Genomic DNA, 15,293 nt, shown 5'->3' with positions numbered 1-15,293 from the left:
TCCGCCTGGCCAGGGGAGATCCCATCTGCTCAAGGACTGACCAGGCCCCAATCGCTAGCCAGTACTCCGGGAGGGTCTATCTTTGTCACCAGTAAAGACCCTGAACTACACCGTACCGTCTCCGAGTGGTTCCTGCTACCCCCATCGTCCACGTCGGCTGCCCTGAGGCCATACCCCTCCCGTTGGGGGTTATGCTATCACGCTGCACAATCCTACCACCGGCCTCAGCGGTCTGCCCTGCAGCAGCAGCTCCTTAGCTGTACTCAACGGGTGGCATAGTCGTCCAACATCTACCGCTGATACAGCGCCACTTAGTCTGACTCCCTGGGCACGGACCGGATCACCGCCACGAGACTACAACCCTCAAGAGATCCGGCTCCGGGTAAGCTCCCGCGTGCGCAACGCAGCGCGACACAGGCCCAGGGGCGCGTCATAGGCACATCGCATTTTAGCCGGTGAAGTGGCAGGCCCAACGACTTCTGTAGAGATGTAAGTCGCTGAGCTGCGGGATGCGAATGGCGGAAGTGAGCACACAGCGACCGTGCCCTCTGCAGAAGGCCATCTAGTCTGGGATAGTGGGCTAAAAATTGCTGGACAACCAGGTTCAACACGTGAGCCATACAAGGCACGTGTGTGACATTGCCCCGGCGAAGGGCCGCACCCAGGTTTGCAGCATTGTCGCACACGGCCTTCCCTGGTTTCAGGTCTAGTGGAGACAACCATTCATGAAATTGGTTCTCCAGAGCTGACCACAACTCCTCAGCTGTGTGACTCACATTTCCCAGACATTTCAAAGTAAAAACCGCCTGATGACGTTGAGCCCTACTGCCGGCATAGTAAGGAGGTGTGCAGGATCCCTTCTGCGCAGTTAGAAAGCTTGTGGCATGACCAGACAGGCTTTGGGTGCAGGTGGAAGACCGAGAGGAGGTTGAGGAGGCAGAAGCAGTGGAGGAACTTTGACATAAAGAGGATTGACGCACAACTCGTGGGGACGGCAAGACTTGGACAGCAGCCCCTTGTCCTGCTGTCACCATAGTTACCCAGTGCCCAGTCAGCGACATGTAACGCCCCTGTCCATGCCTACTCGTCCAAGTGTCTGTGGTGAAATGCACCCTGTCACACACAGAGTTTCTCAAAGAAGCGGTGATGTTGTGTGCGACATGCTGGTGGAGCGCAGGCACACCTTTCTTTGAGAAGTAGTGCCGACTAGAGATGAGCGTTGTTCTACTCGAACTGTTCGCCAATCTCAAATTCGAGCTGTTTTGGGCGGTGTTCGAGCCGGTCGGCGAACACGAACAATTTGAGAAAAATTCGGCTGTTCGAGGTTATGTTCGATAACTGTTCGTGCACCAAAATCATAACTGGATTTTTTCTCAGTAATGATGAAAATTAATGTTAATACGCAGTTTGAGTGTACAGCGGGGCGGGGGAGGGGCAGGGGATGGATCTCTGCAGGAACAATGAAGATCTCCATTTTTTTTCTCTTTCCCGCATTTGCAGTGGGGACGTGCAATCTGTCAGCCTATCAGCAGCGCACACACGGAGCGAAGTGCTTTTTTTCACACAAGCAAGGGCATGTGTGATTGGCAGTGTATGTCACATGTCCTTGCCCTATAAGACCAAGCCATTTTCCCCGTCGCCACCATTTTCTCACTGCTGCAGCTGCGTGTTAGACGGCACCGCTGTTGCTGTGTGTGACGCGCCCCCTGGGACATATTCCTTTTTGAGGGGAATACCCGGCACCGGATCAGATGGGGGGTTGTAGTCTCCGAGCGGCTGTGACCCGGCCCCGTGCCCAGGGCGTCAAGCTCAGTGTTATGTGGCAGCTTTACAGATGTTACTAAAGTTCTTTTGTGTCGACTACGCCACCCGTTGGGATGCGGTCACTGTGGCCGCCGCTGCAGCAGGGTCCGCTGAGGCTGATGGTGGGTGCGCAGCTTGGTGGGATAACCCCCAACGGGAGGGGTATAGCCTCAGGGGGTCAGGTGCAGAGGATGGGGGTTGTAGTGGTGCGGTGCAGCCGGCAATGAAGACAGACTCGGGTTGTGCAGTTAAGGGTGTTTACTTACTGCAGATGTTGTACTGGTCACTCCAGCTGCTAGTGACCACCCGAGCCGTGCTGCGTCCACCAGGTCCTGGATCCAGCCAACCCCCAAACAAGTCCGGAGCGTGGCCCTGAGCTCTCCCTCTGTCCTTTCTTCAGCCGTCCCCACCAGGGATTCACCTAGGTCCAGCTCCCTCGGGCCTTCTTTTGGGACACCCTTGGCCCTGGGTTCCCTGACCCTTCATGTGGTGTGCCTTCGGGGTGAATGTAGTGGGTGACCGTGACAGACACTGCCCACGATCTCCGGTCTCTGGCTGGGGAATGTCTTTACCCCCACCAGCTTGGGTTCCGGTACCCTGATGCTGACTCCTCACCCGGTGTTCTAATTTGGGTTCTTGGGTCCCTTCAGTCTTCCCCCTCTGGGTCTTTCTCTTTCTTCCTCCTCTCTCTCTCTCTCTAGGGCTCTGCTCTGCTCCTCTTCCTGATTCTGACAGACTGACCCTGATCTAAGTTGGTGCCCTCCTTATATATCCCTCTATGTGTGAGCTCAGGTGACCAGCACCCAATGAGCTCCTATCACTACCCAGACTGCTCCCCCTATCTGCCCCTACACTACATGGGATGTACCACCCCCCTCCCACTCCAGCCAGGAACAGGCTCGGTTGTACCTGCACATTTCTAAGTGGGAGTACCGTCGGCCTGCTCCTCTGAAATGGGATGTATGTAGTGCATGCAGTCTATCTGAGCTCAGTTCCACACTCCTTCCTTACCCGGGAGTGGAATATCACACCTCTGGGTTGAGGTGCAATACCCCTGTAGCAGCCGAATCCTCAGGGTGCTACATTCCCCCCTGGTAAATCACAGCACGTCCTCGGGCTGTAAAGACATAAAACACCAAAACATACAAAATTTTCATATAAACATATAAAACATATAAACATTATATATATATAAAAACTTTTTTATATAAACATTCTCGTAGACTTCTCTTGTCTCTGGTTCCTCCTCCGGACACTGTGCAACGTGTGTCCGGGAAAAGTGCGACAGTCTCTTAGAAAAACTGGTTTTTCCTATAAAACCGGTAGGGGGCGCTTTAGGACGCGCAACTATATACAAGGATATGGCCGCTCTCAGTCCTCGGCCAGGTAGAGGAAAGGGAATGGCTGCTCACAGTCCTCAGCCTGTAGGATGAAGGGGTTAACGGGTAAACAGTTCACTGGTCCCAACGGGGACTATTTTAGCAGCAACAGTTTCAGTTTCTTTATACCCCGATCGGGTAACTATTTACAGCACCTGCTCTGCCGCACTCAACGGCGTCTTCCTCCTGCTCTTTCTTGATATGATGTTTCTTCAGACCCGTCCGGGTCCTCTGGCTCCTCCTCCCCGTACCGCAACTCCTCCTCCGTCAAGCGGTGTACGTGGAGGGCGTAAGGTCCTTTGGCACACTTGTGCCGGGTGAAAGTGACCTCGTCTCCGACGTAGAGGTCACGGCCTTTGTGACCTTCCGGCAGGTGGGACTCGACGTCTCTGCGGGTCACAAAAACGTCACCGCGGTTGTTATGGCCCCGAATAAAGCCCCACCCATGCTGCGGGTTGAACTTTATCACCGTCCCGATGGTGCGGGGACAGTGCGCTGCACGGGGGTTCCTCCTAGTCCGGCTCTTCTGCTCCGCGCTCCGGATTTGGGCCTGTTGTTCTCTGACCCGCCTCTCCTCCCGTTCTCGGGCAAACTCTGCTAGCTGCTGACGACAGCACTCAGTACGCTCAGCGGCGACTGCCCGAGTTTCTCCGGTGAACCCCATCAAATCTTCTCCCGTGGGGTCCCACACGAATTGGGCTTCTTCTAATGGAGGCGAGACCCGAGTCACGGGCTTCGGAGCCGGGATCAGGGGCTCACACAAGGGCCCTAGTCTTTGTTGCCGCTCCAGCTCATGGTATCCTTCGGGCCAGATGAAGGGCCGCCCGTCCGGCCATGTTAGCTGGCTGAAGAGGTCCTCCCCCAGGTGTGGCACCCTTGGTATTACGGGCGCGGGCGCGGTGGTAGTGGCGCCCGGGTTGCCCAGGCCTTGCGGCCAGGCCTGGGGCACCTGGAAGGTGAAGGGCACCGTTAGGACGGCGGCGCCCTGGGCTACCTGGCCTTGCGGCCAGGCCGGAGGCTCCGCGGAGGTAGGGGGCGCTGTTGGTGGTGCGGCGCCCGGGGGTACTAGGCCTTGCGACCAGGCTGGTGGTAATTCCTGCTTTGTCACGCTCCGGATCGAGGCACGTGACGTCACAGGGGTCGCGGCGGCGGCTTCCGGTCGGGGCCTAGTCCATGGCGGTGACCTGGCGGCTACGGGCACAGCAGGGGGACTTTCGGGCTCTGCGACGGGGAGCTGGGGCAGGTAAGCGGTGTCACGGCTTGGGGTATAGGCGTCCCCTTTACCTGCCTCCATGCGTTCGGCTCCCTCCTCGGCGCCGTCTCCGGCCTTGGGTCCTCCCGCGCCATCCTCAGAGGCGGTCTGCTTCCTCTTCCAGGGTAGCGTGCTCCGTTGACTGGTCTCTGCTTGCTGGGCCATCTCCCGGCTCCACTCCGCCAGTATCTCGCGCTGTACCCGGGCCATCCTCCGTGCGAGGCCCTCCAGGGCAGTTTGTGCACACTCCCGGTCTCGGGGGAGCTGCGCTAAGATCTCCGCTAGACCTAGCGGGGTTGTGGACTCTAGCAGGCTCCTGACCATCGGGTCGGTGCTGCTCTGCTCTGCTTCCGGCAGGCTCCTGGCCAGCGGGCCGGTGCTGCTCTGCCCTCCTTCCTCGGTCTCTAGCAGACTCCTGGCCAGCGGGCCGGTGCTGTTCTGCTCTCTCTCCATCTCCGGGTGAGCTTCTCCGCTACTCCTCGTTAGACCTCTTGCCTCCGGGTGCGCTCGCTCCAGACTGCTCCAAGCGACACCCATCTTTTCTCTTCTCTTTCGTCTCCTCCCACTTAGAGGGCGGTCCCGGGGCAACTCGGTGACTGTCAGCTCCAGGGGGAGTTCTTTCACGCTGACAGACACCTCCAGCATCACAGTCTCTGTTGGTGGGGGCGGTTTCCACTTTTGGCGCCATTTTCTGTCCTGGCCCACGATGGGAGGTGGCCTCCTGCCCTCCTTTGGCACGCCCATAATGGCGTCCGCTGCTCTTCCAAGGCGGGAAATCTGCGGTTTTGGCGGGAATCGCTTCCCAGTGGCGGGAAACTCTGCAGATGGCGGGAACAAGTTGGAAATGGCGGACAATCGGCGGGAAACGACTGGTGATGGAGTCCGATGGCGTGGACCCTCCGGAACCGGCGGGAGACTTCTTTCTGAGGTAAACTTGCACTTTTCTTCAGGCACGCAGTACCCGGGTGTTGCGGGCACGTAATCCTGCCGACTACGCCAAAGTTGACGCGCCCCCTGGGACATATTCCTTTTTGAGGGGAATACCCGGCACCGGATCAGATGGGGGGTTGTAGTCTCCGAGCGGCTGTGACCCGGCCCCGTGCCCAGGGCGTCAAGCTCAGTGTTATGTGGCAGCTTTACAGATGTTACTAAAGTTCTTTTGTGTCGACTACGCCACCCGTTGGGATGCGGTCACTGTGGCCGCCGCTGCAGCAGGGTCCGCTGAGGCTGATGGTGGGTGCGCAGCTTGGTGGGATAACCCCCAACGGGAGGGGTATAGCCTCAGGGGGTCAGGTGCAGAGGATGGGGGTTGTAGTGGTGCGGTGCAGCCGGCAATGAAGACAGACTCGGGTTGTGCAGTTAAGGGTGTTTACTTACTGCAGATGTTGTACTGGTCACTCCAGCTGCTAGTGACCACCCGAGCCGTGCTGCGTCCACCAGGTCCTGGATCCAGCCAACCCCCAAACAAGTCCGGAGCGTGGCCCTGAGCTCTCCCTCTGTCCTTTCTTCAGCCGTCCCCACCAGGGATTCACCTAGGTCCAGCTCCCTCGGGCCTTCTTTTGGGACACCCTTGGCCCTGGGTTCCCTGACCCTTCATGTGGTGTGCCTTCGGGGTGAATGTAGTGGGTGACCGTGACAGACACTGCCCACGATCTCCGGTCTCTGGCTGGGGAATGTCTTTACCCCCACCAGCTTGGGTTCCGGTACCCTGATGCTGACTCCTCACCCGGTGTTCTAATTTGGGTTCTTGGGTCCCTTCAGTCTTCCCCCTCTGGGTCTTTCTCTTTCTTCCTCCTCTCTCTCTCTCTCTAGGGCTCTGCTCTGCTCCTCTTCCTGATTCTGACAGACTGACCCTGATCTAAGTTGGTGCCCTCCTTATATATCCCTCTATGTGTGAGCTCAGGTGACCAGCACCCAATGAGCTCCTATCACTACCCAGACTGCTCCCCCTATCTGCCCCTACACTACATGGGATGTACCACCCCCCTCCCACTCCAGCCAGGAACAGGCTCGGTTGTACCTGCACATTTCTAAGTGGGAGTACCGTCGGCCTGCTCCTCTGAAATGGGATGTATGTAGTGCATGCAGTCTATCTGAGCTCAGTTCCACACTCCTTCCTTACCCGGGAGTGGAATATCACACCTCTGGGTTGAGGTGCAATACCCCTGTAGCAGCCGAATCCTCAGGGTGCTACATGTGCGCTATACCTTGTTAATTTCAAGCCAATTTTCGCACAAATATACAGATAGCTTGGGAGTAGGGAATAGTTGTGATTGCAGTCCTTTTAAGGACTAGGTTACAGCATTTCCTACGACTTTTATCAGGCAGGTCTGTGCTCTTAAATAGATAGATTGTGGGAGTAAAGACTAATTGTAATTGGAGTCCTTTTCAGGACTAGGTTACATCAGTTCCTATCAGTTTTTGCCAGGCAGGTCTGTGCCAGTGCTGTGCAAGTTTTTTTCACAGCATTTGGCTGAATCTAGCAAAGCTAATCCTTTTTGGCCTATTGCAGAGTGTGTTAGTCAGTGGAGTAGCCTATCTGTGTTGCAAGATATACCACCTGTGTATAGAATACCAATTTTTTTACTGCACCTAGTGAAGTAAAATCTTTTGGGCATAGCATCATTCTATTAGTCCATCTATACTGACCTCCATCAGGTTGCAAACTGAATATAATTTTTTTCTGCATCTAGCTCTGAAAAAATATTTGGGCTTCTAGCGGTGTGTGGGACTTGTTCTATTAGTCCTTCTATACTGACGTCCAGCAGGTTGCAAATTGAATATCATTTTTTTCTGCATCTAGCTCTGAAAAAATATTTGGGCTTCTAGCGGTGTGTGGGACTTGGTCTATTAGTCCATCTATACTGACCTCCATCAGGTTGCAAATTAAAAATAATTTTTTTCTGCATCTAGCTCTGAAAAAATATTTGGGCTTCTAGCAGTGTGTGGGACTTGGTCTATTAGTCCATCTATACTGACCTCCATCAGGTTGCAAATTAAAAATAATTTTTTTCTGCATTTAGCTCTGAAAAAATATTTGGGCTTCTAGCGGTGTGTGGGACTTGGTCTATTAGTCCATCTATACTGACCTCCATCAGGTTGCAAATTAAAAATAATTTTTTTCTGCATCTAGCTCTGAAAAAATATTTGGGCTTCTAGCAGTGTGTGGGACTTGGTCTATTAGTCCATCTATACTGACCTCCATCAGGTTGCAAATTGAATAAAAAAAATTTCTGCATCTAGCTCTGAAAAAATATTTGGGCTTCTAGCGGTGTGTGGGACTTGGTCTATTAGTCCATCTATACTGACCTCCATCAGGTTGCAAATTAAAAATAATTTTTTTCTGCATCTAACCCAGCCAATAGTTTTGGCCTAATACCACAGTTTGGCCACACAGCTCTGCTCGGTTACCATCCATTGTTTTTTTGTGCAAACAACTCCAGAGTTGTGAATTAGTTAACCACCAAAATGAGTGGAAAAAGGCCTGCTGCTGGTGGAAAGGGGAATAGGCGTGTTGGGAAGGGGAAAAAAGGTTGTGTCCGTGGGGTAGGTGCAGAAGAAAGACCATCTTCCAGCCAAACTAAAATGTCTACTTCTTTTAGCGGACAATGTGATAAGATCCCTTTCTTACGGCCACGCCAATCGCTACAAATTCCAGATGAGGCACAAAAACAGCAGGTGCTTCAACGGATATCAAGTGCTCCTTTAAGTGGGCTCTCCTCCACATCAACTTCAACATCACAAATACTCCAGTCCTCAAAGGTGTCACCCAAATCGCACTTGCTTCCTCACAGCTCCCAAATCTCCAGCTGCCCGTCTGAGTATGAGGTAGAACAGATGGTTGAGTCTGCAGAGCTGTTTACTCATACTATAGCCTGGGAATCAGAGGTCGACTCCAGCGCTTCTGTGAATCCAGACGAGGAAATGATCTGCACTGATGCCCAGAATCTTTATGAGTCGGATCCAGGACCAGACGCAGAAGGTTCTGACCATAATGTAGACCCTCATTCCCAAACTGTAACTCCTGTTGGTGGAGACAATGAGGAAGACGATGATAAGACTCAAATACCTGATTGGAGCGACAACTTTAGTTTTTTGTCAGGGCAGGAACAGGTTGGCTCTGAGGACGACGGGTGTGATAACGCACAGGGTGATGATGATGAGGTCGGAGATCCCACTTACTGTCAACCCACAGTCAGCCAAGAGATGAGGTCAGCAGAGGAGGTGGAGGAAGATGCTAGTGACGACGAGGTCAGGTTGCGCCTTCCTGGACAGAGACGTAGTACTGGAAGCACGTCAACAACTGCATCCTCAAACACAACTCTGCCTCTCACCACAAGTCGTGGTGGCTCTTCAGGTCGCATGGGTGCTAAGCCTTGCATAGCCTGGGCATTTTTTCAGATCGATAAAGATGACCCAACTCGTGTTATCTGTAACATTTGTCAGCAAAAGCTAAGTAGAGGCCAAAAAATACATAGTTTGAGTACTTCATGCATGAACCGGCACATGGACATGAAGCATAAGTTGCAGTGGGAAGCTCAGTGTGCTACAATGCGGTCTAGCCGGCCGGGCCAACCACCGTCTGCCATATCTTGTGCATCCGCGGCCTCTTCATCCTCTGTGACTGGGGGGACAGCAGTCACACCTGTTTTGGGGCGCAGACCTGCCACCTCTTTACCCGCAACAGCCAGCGTGATTGGCAGGTCATCATTTTCTTTGGAGGTGGTAACACCAGCTGGTCTTGAGCGCTGTCCGACATCGATAGCACCACCTTTGGATCAAGGCAACCTAACATGTCCGCCTGCATCTTCCTCACAGACCGGCAGTTTGCCGGGGACACCCTTATCATCCCCGTCTAAGCACAATAGCCAGCCCTCGGTCCCTCAGATGTGGACAAGTAAAAGACCATTTCCTCCTAGCCATGAGAAAGCTAAGAGGTTGAATTTCACCATCTGCAAGCTCTTGGCTACAGAAATGCTGCCTTTCCGCCTGGTGGACACAGAGGATTTTCGAGACCTTATGTCCGTCGCAGTGCCCCAGTACCAGATGCCCAGTCGGCACTACTTCTCAGAGAAAGGTGTGCCTGCGCTCCACCAGCATGTCGCACACAACATCACCGCTTCTTTGAGAAACTCTGTGTGTGACAGGGTGCATTTCACCACAGACACTTGGACGAGTAGGCATGGACAGGGGCGTTACATGTCGCTGACTGGGCACTGGGTAACTATGGTGACAGCAGGACAAGGGGCTGCTGTCCAAGTCTTGCCGTCCCCACGAGTTGTGCGTCAATCCTCTTTATGTCATTTTTCCTCCACTGCTTCTGCCTCCTCAACCTCCTCTCGGTCTTCCACCTGCACCCAAAGCCTGTCTGGTCATGCCACAAGCTTTCTAACTGCGCAGAAGGGATCCTGCACACCTCCTTACTATGCTGGCAGTAGGGCTCAACGTCATCAGGCGGTTTTTACATTGAAATGTCTGGGAAATGTGAGTCACACAGCTGAGGAGTTGTGGTCAGCTCTGGAGAACCAATTTCATGAATGGTTGTCTCCACTGGACCTGAAACCAGGGAAGGCCGTGTGCGACAATGCTGCAAACCTGGGTGCGGCCCTTCGCCGGGGCAATGTCACACACGTGCCTTGTATGGCTCACGTGTTGAACCTGGTTGTCCAGCAATTTTTAGCCCACTATCCCAGACTAGATGGCCTTCTGCAGAGGGCACGGTCGCTGTGTGCTCACTTCCGCCGTTCGCATCCCGCAGCTCAGCGACTTACATCTCTACAGAAGTCGTTGGGCCTGCCACTTCACCGGCTAAAATGCGATGTGCCTACCCGGTGGAATTCAACTCTGCACATGTTGCAGCGACTGTGGCAGCACCGACAAGCCCTGGTGCAATACGTTCTGACGTATAGCCTGGGCCAACGAGATTCAGAGGTGGGGCAAATCACGCTGGAGGAGTGGTCTCAGATCAGGGACCTATGCACCCTTCTGCACAGTTTTGAAATGGCGACGAAGATGTTTAGTGCTGACGATGCCATTATCAGCATGACTATTCCGGTGATTTACATGCTGGAGCACATGTTAAACAGAATTCGGAGTCAGGTGGTGGCACAAGAGGAGGTGGAGGAAGTAGAGGAGGAGGAGTTGTATGCGGAAGGGCTAACATCTGCAAGGTCCAGACGGTCGGCAGCACCAAGGCGGCAGGCATGTGAGGGTGGGGGAGATGGTTTAACCAGGGCGCATGGTAGCAGCCAAACTAGTGAGGAAGGTGCAGGAGCCCAGGAAGAAGTGGAGGACGAACTGATGGAAGACTCATCAGATGAGGGAGACCTTGATCACATTTCTGTTGTGCGAGGTTGGGGGGAGAGGACAGAGGAAGGAAGCATGATTGTTACCTCGCCACCAACACAACAGGGACTTGGTGCTCCTGGATGCGCAACACACATGAGTGCCTTCTTGCTGCACTACCTGCAACATGACCCTCGAATTGTGAGAATTAGAAATAATCCTGACTACTGGGTTGCCACACTGTTAGATCCCCGGTACAAAAGTAAATTTGCAGAAATTATTCCTGCCATAGAAAGGGATGCACGCATGCAGGAGTATCAGCAGAGACTGTTGCAGAATCTTACATGTGCTTTTCCACAAAATACCAGTGGTGCACGTAGTGAATCTCACAGTTCCAACTTGCCAACCGTGGGACCGTCAAGTGTTCAGCACTCAAACCGTAACAGAACCACAGTATCTGCTGGTAACATCAATTTTGCGGAATCATTTCACCACTTTTTTAGCCCATCCTTTGCAAGGCCACAGGAGACAAGAAGTCTGACACATAGTCAACGCCTAGAGACGATGGTACAGGAGTATCTCCAAGTAAACATTGAAGCCACGACTGTGTCACTGGACCCTTGCTCTTTTTGGGCTTCCAATCTGGATAAATGGCCGGAGCTAGCCACTTACGCCTTGGAGATCTTGTCATGCCCCGCAGCCAGCGTTCTGTCTGAACGTGTGTTCAGCGCTGCTGGTGGTGTGCTGACAGATAAGCGCACGCGGCTCTCCACTGATAATGTAGACAGACTCACGTTCATAAAGATGAACAAATCATGGATCCGAAACGACTTTTCTACCCCTGTGTCATCCTGGGGAGAGTAAAAGCTTGATGATTGGTTAAAATCACCCTACCAACCGTTTTAAGCTTTCAAATTACTAATCATGTTTATCTGTATCTTGACTGGAAAATAATTTGGGCTTTGTAGCAGTGTGCAGCACTGATCCTATTAGGCCATCTATAATAAGCTTCACCAGATTTAAAATTAAAAATAATTTTTAGCTGCATCTAGCCCGGAAAATAATTTTGGGGCTCCGAGATGCGCAAGACACATAAGTGCCTTCTTGCTGCACTACCTGCAGCATTCGAAGTAATCATGACTACTGGGTTGCCACACTCTTAGATCCCCCAAACTTTTCGATCAACCTTTTCATTTTAATAAAGACCAAAAAAATGGTCATTTTTGAAATTATAAGCATTAGCAGGTTGTTAGAAACTGAAATCAAACAGTTTTCAACTCAAAACTTTATTCTAGGTGATGTTACATTTTCACATAGGACCCCTTGTTCGAAAGGAGCTTCTGAACTCTCTCGTCCATTGAATTTGTCAGGTTTTGGATGGTTTCTGCTTCAATTGTTTTGCATGAGGACAGAATACCCTCCCAGAGCTGTTGCTTAGATGTGAACTGCCTCCCGCCATCATAGACACTCCTTTTAATGATGCTCCAAAGGTTCTGAATGGGGTAGAGGTCAGGGGAGCATGGGGGTCACACCATAAGTTTGTCCCCTTTTATGTCCATATCAACCAGAGATGCAGATGTTTTATGTGCAGCATGAGATGGTGCATTATCATGCAGAAAAATGATCTTGCTGTGAAATACACGGTTCTTCTTCTTGAACCATGGCAGGAAGTGCTGTTTGAGAAAATCCACATACATTATGGAGTTCATCTTTAGCGCCTTCAGGGATCCTAAAGGGGCCGACAATCTCTCTCCCCATGATTCCAGCCCAAAACATTACTCCACCTCCTCCTTGTTGGCGCTGTAGCCGTGTTTGCGTGGGGTGTCCATCAACCAGCCATCCTCCACTCCATTCATCTGGACCATCGAGCGCTGCACAGCACTCATCCGTGAACAAAACAGTTTTGAAATCAGTCTTCATGTAATGTTTGGCCCACTGGAGCCGTTTCTGCTTGTGTGAAGTGGATAGAGGAGGTCGACAGGATGGCGTATGCACAGCTGCAAACCTCTGAAGGACCCTGCATCTTGTTGTTCGGGGGACGTTGGAGGCACAAGCAGCTTCAAAAACTTGTCTGCTGCTATGACAAGGCATTTTTGCCGCTGCTCTTTCAACCTGACGTAATTGCCTGTAGGAAAGAGTCCTCAATTTGCCCTTATCAGCACGCACACGTGTGTACTGTGAATCAGCTACATACTTCTTGATTGCCAAGACACTTCATCCTGATCATCGCACAATGTTGATTGTAGTCATGCCTTGACCTAAACACACCACAATTTGTTGCTTCTCAGCAGCCGACACATCCTTTTTCTTTCCCATTTTGGCAGAAAATGTAGGCTGCTTAATAATGTGAGAGAGCCTTCTTAAGTAGTCTTGCCTTTCATTGGACACACCTGCCAAACTAATTAGCACAGGTGTCTGCAATTGCTTACAGTGATATAAAGAGCCCTGACACACATCACCATCAATGAGTTTAACTGACAAACAAACAAATTCTTCCCTTATCACTCCTAAACACTTTTTGCATAATAATTTGGAACGCGGTGTACATGTGCTTTTCCACAAAACACCAGTGGTTCACGTAGTGAATCTTACAGTTCTAACTTGCCAACTGTGGTCTGTATGGAATTGTTCAATAAAGGGCCCAAAATTAAGATAACATAGATGGGAGAGGTCTCTATGAATAGGAATTCCTAAGTATTTGATACCCTGTGAGGGCCAGGCAAAGGGAAAGTTGGACTGGATGGAATCCTATATGGATTTAGGGAGGGAGACATCGAGGGCCTCAGACTTCGCTGCATTGATTTTAAAATTTTACCATGTAACAAAGTGATCTATTTCAGCCATAACAGCATGGATGGATATATGTGATTGAGTGATATATACTAGGACATCATCAGCAAATAGAGAGCACTTGTACTCGGTGCCTCCCACCTCAATCCACCTAATATTGGGGTTATGGCGAATTGATGAGAGCAGGTGCTCCGTCACTAGGATGTATAAGAGAGGGGACAGAGGACATCCCTGCCTTGTCCCATTGGGGATTGTGAAAGGTGATGAAAATGTTCTGACACACCCCCTGGGCCTTGGGACACCCGGAGCCGGACCCTTTTTGGTGGATGCTGGTGGTTGTAGTCTTCGTGGCGGCGATCCGGTTCCGTGGCTCAGGGCGGTCAAACCAGTGGCGGAACTATTTATGTGGTTTTGATGTTTAAATGTCCGACTACGCCACCCGTGGATTGCGGTCAGAGTGAACCGCCGCTACAGGGCAGACCGCTAAGGCTGGTGTTGTGGGTGCAGCAGAGCGTAGCATAACTCCCCACGGGAGGAGTATAGCCTCAGGGCAGTGTATGCGGAGGATGGGGGTGATGGTGCAGGGCAGCAGCAGTAACGACACGGAGTCAGTGATGCAGTTCAGGGCCTTTACTCACAGTTCTTATTATCCAGACCACGTCTGCAGGTAACGGCTGCCCACGTCGTACTGTGCTCACCAGGTGAGGGGCTCAGACAACTCCCAGATAACTTTGGAGCGCTTCACAGGACCCCCTTTGTGTGTCCTTTGTCTGGCCTTTCTTACCAACACTTCTGTCCGGCTGCCTCGGGCCTCCTCTTGGTAAACTTAGCGCCAGTTTCCCTGACCCTATGTGGTGCCTTCCTAGCGGGTGGAGCAAGGGGCTGCGCCACATAAAATGTCAGAGCCTCCGGTTTCTAGCTGAGGGTCGTTTCCTGCCTCCACTAGTTCGGGGACCGGTCTCCCCCTTTGGCCTGACCCCTCCACGCAGGTGGATTCGGGCGTGCGGTGGCGACTCGCCCGTCCGCACCCCTGGGATCCCTTCATTCCTCGTTCCTGGAGCCTTCTCCGCTCCTCTTCCTTCCTTCTCCCTCTTCCAGGCCTGGGCCTCTGTTACTAGGCCCGCCTCCGGAGCAGAGCTCATGCAGAGCCCCTGCTCCCTGCCACTTCTGCTCAGACTTCTCTGCACTGAACTAAGATAATGCCCACCTTTTATACTCCCTTCTCAATGCACCCAGGAACTGCTTCCTCCCTGCTCCTGCACTGCAGGGTTCCCCTTCCTCAGTGTTCCCTCCCCCCACTCCAGCCAGGGACAGGGACTGTCGTGCCCATCTCAGGGGCATATTGGTCGCCCTGCCCCATGGCAATGTGGTGTAATGCATGCAGGTGTCGGGTCCTGATCCACACTCCATCCTTATCTGAGAGTGAGATATCACACCTCTGGGTGAGGTGCAATACGTCTGTAGCAACCGAGCCCTCGGTGCTACAGTTCCATTTATCTTCAGCCTAGGTGACGTATTGTGATACAGGGCCGTGATTTTGGCTATAAAAGGGTCCCCTAGACCCCTACCCCAAGCTTTTTAAGAGAATCATATATGGCGTGCCAGGAGACTCTATGGAATGCTTTCTCAGCATCCAACGAGAGTATCTACTTACAAATTTTTAACTGCATCTAGCCCAGGAAACACTTTGTGCCTAGTAGCAGTGTCTGCTAGTCAGCGGATTATCCCGGCTGTTAAGCAAGCTACACCACCTGTAGTTTGGACACTTAATTTTTTCAAAGGAA

Source organism: Phyllobates terribilis, unplaced genomic scaffold, assembly GCF_046119375.1.
Source record: "Phyllobates terribilis strain yellow unplaced genomic scaffold, ASM4611937v1 Scaffold_9__5_contigs__length_417890890, whole genome shotgun sequence".
Classification (NCBI taxonomy): domain Eukaryota; kingdom Metazoa; phylum Chordata; class Amphibia; order Anura; family Dendrobatidae; genus Phyllobates; species Phyllobates terribilis.
This window is presented reverse-complemented; position numbering follows the sequence as displayed.